Here is a 7,981-nt window from a genome sequence, read left to right on the forward strand (position 1 = left end):
AGAAAGAAAGAAAGAAAGAAAGAAAGAAAGAAAGAAAGAAAGAAAGAGAAAAAGAAAATAATCTGGCCACATACCTTATATTCTTAAAAAAAAAATTAGCAAAATGGATTATAGACCTAAATTTAATATGCAAATCTATGAAATTCCTAGAAGATAACATAGGAAAAAATTCAGATGGTCTTGGCTTTGCCAATGACTTTTTACATACAACACCAAAAGAACTGTGAAAAAGTAATTGATAAGCTGGATTTCATTAAAATTTACAATTTCTGATGTGTGCCAGATCCTGTGAAAACAGCGAGAAGACAGTGAGAAGACAAGCCACATACTGTGAAAAAATATTTGTGACAAGCCTATCTGATAAAGCACTGTTATACAAAATATAGAAAGCACTTTGAAATTTAATAATAAGAAATGAACAAACTAATTTTAACATAGGCAAAAGTTCTTAACAGATAATTCACCACAGAAGATGTTCAAATGGCAAAGAAGCATATAAGATAGGCAAAAATCCAAAACACTGACAACACCAAACAATGGCAAGAATGTGGACCAACAGTAATTCTCATTCATTATTATTATTGTTATTATTTTAGATGTTTCCAAAATTTATTACATAGGATTTATAATCAAGCCCCCTCCAGAATTTTTCTATTGCCTATTTCTGCAGTGACACTTCCCTGCCCTATACTCCAGGAAAGCTTAGAATGAAATGTCTTGAAATTACAAATATTTTTTCTTTTTAGTTGAAAGCTTATTTTTTATTGTTTTAAATTTTTTAAAAGATTTTATTCTTTATCTCCAAATTTTTATTTAAATTCCAGTTAGTTGACATGCAGCATAATATTGGTTTCTGGTGTAGAACTTAGTGATTCATCACTTACATTCAGCACCCAGTGCTCATCACAAGTGTCCTCCTTAATACGCATCACCGATTTAGCCCATCCCTGCACCCAACACTCCTCCAGCAGTCCTCAGTTTGTTCTCTACAGCTAAGAATCTGTTTCTTGGTTTCCCTCTCTTTTTCCCATGTTATTTGTTTTGTTCCTTAAAATCAACATATGAGTGAAATTATATGGTATTTGTCTTTCTCTAATTCACTTCACTTAGCATAATACTCTTGAGTTCCATCCACATCATTACAAATAGCAAGATTTTATTCTTTTTAATGGCTGAGTAATATTCCAACATAAACTATGGGCTTTTAGTGATGATGATGTGTCAGTTTAAGTTAATTAATTTTAACAAATTTATCACTCTGGTGACAGATGTTAACAGGAGAGGATGTGGATTTGTGGGGAGAAGAGAAGGGCATATATGACAAATCTCTATGTTTCACTAAATTTTACTGAATGTGAGACTGCTTTAGAAAATTTAGTGAATTTTAGTGAGCCTGAGACTGCTTGAGAAAAATAGAGCCCATTTTAAAGAACTGTCTTCAAAAGGCACAGAATAAATAAAATTTCAGTTGGAAGGTAATTTTTTTTAATTTTATTTGAACGTGGACTCTTATTGGTAATTACAAGAAAGAGAGAATATTATTTACAATTTTTATAAAACCCATTTAACCCACTATTTTTAATTCATTAACCAGTGTCACTTGTTAATGCCTCACATAGGAAATTTGTTTCTAAATGTATTATTAAGAAATGTTAATCTCCTTAGAAATAGTGCTATGCTTCACTGGTAAGATCTGGTCTGATAAGACCCCTTTTGAACTGGCTGCTAAGTTATAGTCCAACACGACACACAATATCACAATAATGATATTACTCTTCCAGATTTTCAGCAACTTATTTATCTATTTTATGTCCTTAGTTTACCAGTTTAATAGGGGAAAAAAGGAAGGGTTGAAAATTTTTGGCAATTTTATTAACTTCGCACACACTGCTTTTACATTAGATCATATAAAATCTTAATTAGAAGGTAGCCTTTCTGATAATATGAGAAATAGCACTATAGCTTACTATGAGATTCTGAACATAGGGCAGAGTTCACTTTTACCCACATCTGAAACTATTAATATGTTATGGTTTCATCTAGTCAAATTTATTTATTTCCAATGTCTCCAAATTAAATATAGCAGTACAAAAAATTGCTATCCTAGAGTTACAAGAAAGTTATGTAGCATGGCAAAAATTTTCAGTGGCTTCATTCTTGCATTGTTTTTCAAGTGAATGTTTTTGGACACTAAACTGCTACCACAAAAATGAAACTAATCATTTTCTTTTATATCTCCTTATGTGAAAGACCATTAAAAACATATCAGGTTAAGACACAAATGTCTAACGCCACGTGACATTGGTTTTCTGGTTATCTGTATAATATCCAGTGGACAGATGTCAATATTTCATAATCGCTGCCATCATTAATAATATGCCTCAAGTAGGGATGATAAACCAGGTGAATCTGCCAAGTGAAAACTTGGGTGAAGGATGCAGCCATTAATTTTCTTTTATGATGTTCTAATTTTCATTAAGTTCGGTGTTTAGATTGAATTTGTTTCCAGAGTATTAGCCTGTGGCAATAAGGGAGGTTAGTTAGAGTTTGTCCCAGAAGCATGGAAAACACACTAAAACAAACAAACAAACAAACAAAGAAACAAACAAACAATCAAAACTCATGAAAACTTATTTCCAAAATGTTAATTTAAATTCTATGAGAAGAGTTATAAACACACCACTCATTCACCAAAGACCTGGGTTGAAGGGAGTTTACAGAGTTAGAAAGCATTTAAAATAATTTTCATTAAGAATTTGATAAGAGTCCCTTATAAGTTGTTGCAGGGGACCACACCCCCACATGAAGAGCTTGTCTCAGCATACCACTTGCTACTATTGACCAAGAGCTTTAGAGGCTAAAGTTTCCAAGCAGTTGACAGAAACAATATGGTGTTATATATGCCCATTTTCTTTTTCTCTCTGTTATTCTTTTTTGAGGAACATTTTACTAATTTTTATTTTCTTTTCAATTTTATTTGTTGATATATAATTGACATATAGCATGGTATTAATGTAAGGTATACAACATAATCATTTGATGTGTGTATATATTGCAAAATTATTACCACAGTAAGTTTATTAACAAGAGAGTTATATAGGTGTGGGAAAAAATGTGGTGACCTCCATTTTGCCCTGTTTTTCAACTGGATATTCTTGGACATTAAATATCATGTATAATTTTTCCCTGTGATAAGAAATGTTAAGATCTACTATCTTAGCATCTTTCAAATATATAATGCAGTATTATTAATTATATTAGCCATTATATACATTACATCTCCAGAACTTAATCTTATAACTGGAAGCTTGCACCATTTAACCATGATTACTCATTTCCCTCATCCCTCAACTCCCACCTCTGGCAACCACCAATCTGTTCTGTTTCTAGGATTTCTGGGTTTGTTTTTTAGTTTTTTGTTTGTTTGTTTGTTTGTTTGTTTTAAGACTCCACATATAAATGAGATCATATGGTATTTGTCTTTCTCTGACTTATTTCAGTTTGCATAATGCCTTCAAGGTCCATCTATGTTGCTGCAAATGATAAGATTCCTGTACATATATGAATATGTATATATATTAATATATTTATTTATATTTATATGTATAATATTATATATTATACATATATATATAATTTTCTTTATTGACGCATCCATTGATTGACATTTAGCTTGTTTCCATGTCTTGACCATTGTGAATAATGCTGCGGTGAACATGGTGGTACAGAGTTCTCTTTGAGATAGTGATTTTATTTCCTTCGTGTATATATATCTCCAACTGGAATTGCTAGATCATATGATAGTTCTATTCTTAATTTTTTGAGGATCGTCCATACTGTTTTCCACAGTGACTGCACCAGTTTACCTTCCGATCAACAGTGCCCAAAGGTTCTCTTTTCTCCACATCCTCACCAATGCTTCTTATTTCTTGGCTTTTTGATGATAGCCATTCTAACAGGTGTGAGGCAATACCTCATTGTGACTTTGATTTGCATTTCCCTGATGATTAGTGATGTTGAGCACCTTTTTAGGTACTTGGCCATCTTTATATGTGTTCTTTTAAAAACACCTATTCAGTTCTTTTTCCCATATTTTAATTGGGTTGTTGTTTTGTTGTTTTTTTTCTGTTGCGTTGTATGAATTCTTTATATATTTTGAATATTAACCTCTTATCAGATACATGCTTTGCAAATATTTTTTTCCATTGAGTAGGTTGCCTTTTCATTTTTACTGGTTTCCTTTTCTGTGCAAAAACTTCTTCATTTTATGTAGTAACACTGGTTTACTTTTGCTCTTGTTGTCTTCGCTTTTCATGTCAAATACAAAATATCTTTGCAAAACCATTAAGGAGCTTATCCCCTATGTTTTCTTCTACAAGTTTTATGGTTTTAAGTCTTACATTCAAGTTGTTAATCCATTTTGAATTGCATTTTGAGTATGGTGTAAGATAGAGGTCTGGTTGCATTCTTTTATATGTGGCTGCCCAGTGTACCCATAATAATTTATTGAAGAGACTATTCTTTCCTCATTGTATATTCCTGGCTCTTCTGTCATAAGTTGATTGACCTTGTAAATGTAGGTTTATTTTTAGACTCTCTATTTTGTTCCATTGATCTACGTGTTTGTTTTTATAACAATAACATATTGTTTTTATTATTATAGCTCTGTAACACAGTTTTAAATCAGGGAGTGCAATGCCTCCAGCTTTGATCTTAAGATGGCTTTGATTATTCAGGGTATTTCCATACAAATCTGAGATTTTTTTTTCTATTTTTGTGAAAAATGCCATTGGAATTTTGGTAGGGATTGTGTAAAATCTGTGAATCATTTTCAGGAGTGTGAACACTTTGGTATTAATTCTTCTAATCCACAGCACAGAATATCTTTCCATTTATGTATTCTTCAGTGTCTTTCATCAATGTCTTATAGTTTTCAGTATACATATATTTCATCTCTTTGGTTAAATTTATCCCTAGGTATTTTATTCATCATACAAATATGAATGGAATGATTTTCTTCATTTCTCTGATAGTTCATCACTGGTGCATTAAAACACAACTAATTTTTGCAAAATTATTTGTACCCTGCAACTTTACCAAATTTGTTTGTTAGTTCTAACAGGTTTTTTTGCCGAGTCTTTATGGTTTTCTATATATAATATCATGCTATTTGCAAATAGAGACAATTTTACCTCTCTCCAGTTTGGATGCCTCTTATTTCTTTTTCTTACCTAGTTGTCCCAGTACCATGTTAAATAAAAATGGTTAGAATGGGCATCCTTGTCTTCTTTCCGATCTTACTTTTCACCAATGAGTATGATGTTAGTTGTGGACTTGTGGTCTATGTCCTCTATTATGTGGAATTATGTTCCCTCTATAGTTGATATATGCCCATTTTCAAAACAAACATAGCTGGACTATTTAATTTATTTCAGTTCTATGAACTTGACATTAACAAATGTTCACCAGTTTCCTAGACCCAATGACAATATTATATATACAGTGTTATTTTTTCTCCACTCAAAGAATAAAAAATTATAACAATATCAATACACATAATGGTTGTTAGAAGTCCTTTAACTGTCCTCTAAAAGATTTTAGCCCTAAAGCTGAGTACAATCTATGTTGACTTCCCACACATTCTAGGCAAGTGTATTATACACACCACTGCAAGTTTTAATAAAAGGTTTCCATAATGGTTCAATGAGTGCCACACTATCCAGGCTAAATAAGAGATGCCGGACATCCAGCAGATAAAAAGAGGGTTCTTTAAAAATTTTTGTGGAAGTATAGAATGCTATGGTCTATATAAGCTTGGTGTCACTGCACCAAGCTGCTCTTCAGAAGGAATGACAGGTATCCAACCTGAATATTCACTGAGCTGCACAAACTAGATATCCTGACCCTGCTGTGACACTATAGTTGAGTACAATGAGAGAGCTTGGAAAAGTTGTCAAGGTTCTCTAGAATTTTGAAGAGCATATAGACTGAGACTGGAGACTTTCCAGAACTCTGAAGGAGAATAGCTGGCTAAAGCTTCCCGTATCACAGGACAAGGAGAGAGGATATCAGTGGGAGTGGCTTGCATACTCCCAGATTTGACTGGAGGAATGATGCATGAATCTAGCAGTGTTGAGTCACAATGTAAAGACTGAGCCTGGGATATTTTCCTTCCAGACCTAGGTACTCCAGTAGAAAGAATGGAGGTATAGGAGCTTAGAAGGACATATGAAAGGTTATGTGAGAAGTTATCATTAACTGCAGAAAAGAATGGTGGAATACAGAAGGATCTCCCAAGAACATACAAAAGAGAACTAGAATCTGGCCATGTACTATGCTGAACCCACTGATAGCCAGGCTAAGTCATCCACAGAGAAGGACTATTTTTGCTCTTCCTTCTAATCTACCCTTCTCCCTATTCTGTATGGAGGAGCTCGAAGCAGCAGAGTAAGCTAACATGGAGGAATCATAAGATGAACTCAAGAGAGACCATGGTCTTTCCCCCACTATTACTCTAAGAATCCTAGGAGTTAAGCCAGGAGAGGAGATTTCAGTTGGTTTAAAGATTAAAACTTTTATTTACACTGGACAGAACATTTTGAAGCTGAAAGATAAACTGCTTTAATGCTGAAAAATCACTAAAATTACAAGAGACAGTCTTGAAGTATTGGCAAAGAGAAATAAGGGGATCTGGGAGAATGGACTGTGAAAGTGACATTGGGGGGAAAAAAGAGTAAAGCTATTTCCATATTGTAGCATATGGAGACCAGATTATTATATAAGCCAGACACATAAATAAGGAAAATAATAACACAGTTAGTCTTGTTTATGTAATTGGTACTCCTGGCTTCCAATCCCCTCTGTTCTCATGTTAAGTCTCTAATCATTCCCCAGACTAGAAAAAGCATCCATTTAAAACAACCTGTGCGGGGGGCACCTGGGTGTCTCAGTTGGTTAAACATCTGACTCTTGGTTTTGGCTCAGGTCATGATCACATGGTTCATGGATTCCAGCCCCACATTGGGCTCTGTGCTGACAATGCAGAGCCTGCTTGAGATTCTTTCTCTTTCCCTCTCTCTTTGCCCCTCCCCCACTCGTGCGGTCTCCATCTCTCTCAAAGTAAATAAATAAATTTAAATCAAAAAATAAAAGAAAAACACCTGTGTGTGTCAGTAGTCTCTAGTACCCATCCATAGACCAGCACCAGGCCCACAAAAGGTTTTTATTGGGTTGGTGGGAAAAGAGAATAAATAAAGATGATATGGTATATTTTATTTAATTTAAATTACTATAATATATTCTCCTTCCTGCTTATTTTTAAATATTAATTATTTTAGAAAATGATAATATGGAAGAGTAAGAGGAAATTTTGCTTGTTTCTTTAAAAATAGTTTTTGGTTAAAATTAAAAATTGACATTTCTATATATAATACCACACCATTTTTATTGTTATTGTTTCACAAAGTCCTCTTAAGCCTAATTTCCACTTCTTAACATTTTTCCATTCTCATTTTGCTTATTTAATACACACACACACACACACACACACACACACATTTAATTTGGTGTTATAATAAAACAGAAGCAAGTGTTGAATAAAATGTTGGTGTTGAATAAAATAGAAGCAAGGATCAATGTTATAGATTTCAATGATAACATAAATAGGCTATTTCTTATATCCAAGAAATAAATCTGAAGGTTAATCTCACCACATAGTAAACTTATGTCCACTCTATTTCCTCTAACACAAGATTCCCAATCTTAGTTGGCCTATCCTCACATTAAAGAATTCTCTGTAGCATATTTACACTCCATTTCTACATTTAACATAATAATTTGATGGGGCATGTTGGTGGCTCAGTCGGTTAACCATCTGACCTTTGCTCAGGTCATGATCTCATGGTCTGTGTGTTAGAGCCCAGCATCAGGTTCTGTGCTGACAGCTCAGAGCCTGGAACATGCTTCAGATTCTGTGTCTCCC

Source organism: Panthera uncia, assembly GCF_023721935.1.
Source record: "Panthera uncia isolate 11264 chromosome A1 unlocalized genomic scaffold, Puncia_PCG_1.0 HiC_scaffold_17, whole genome shotgun sequence".
NCBI classification, from domain to species: Eukaryota; Metazoa; Chordata; class Mammalia; order Carnivora; family Felidae; genus Panthera; species Panthera uncia.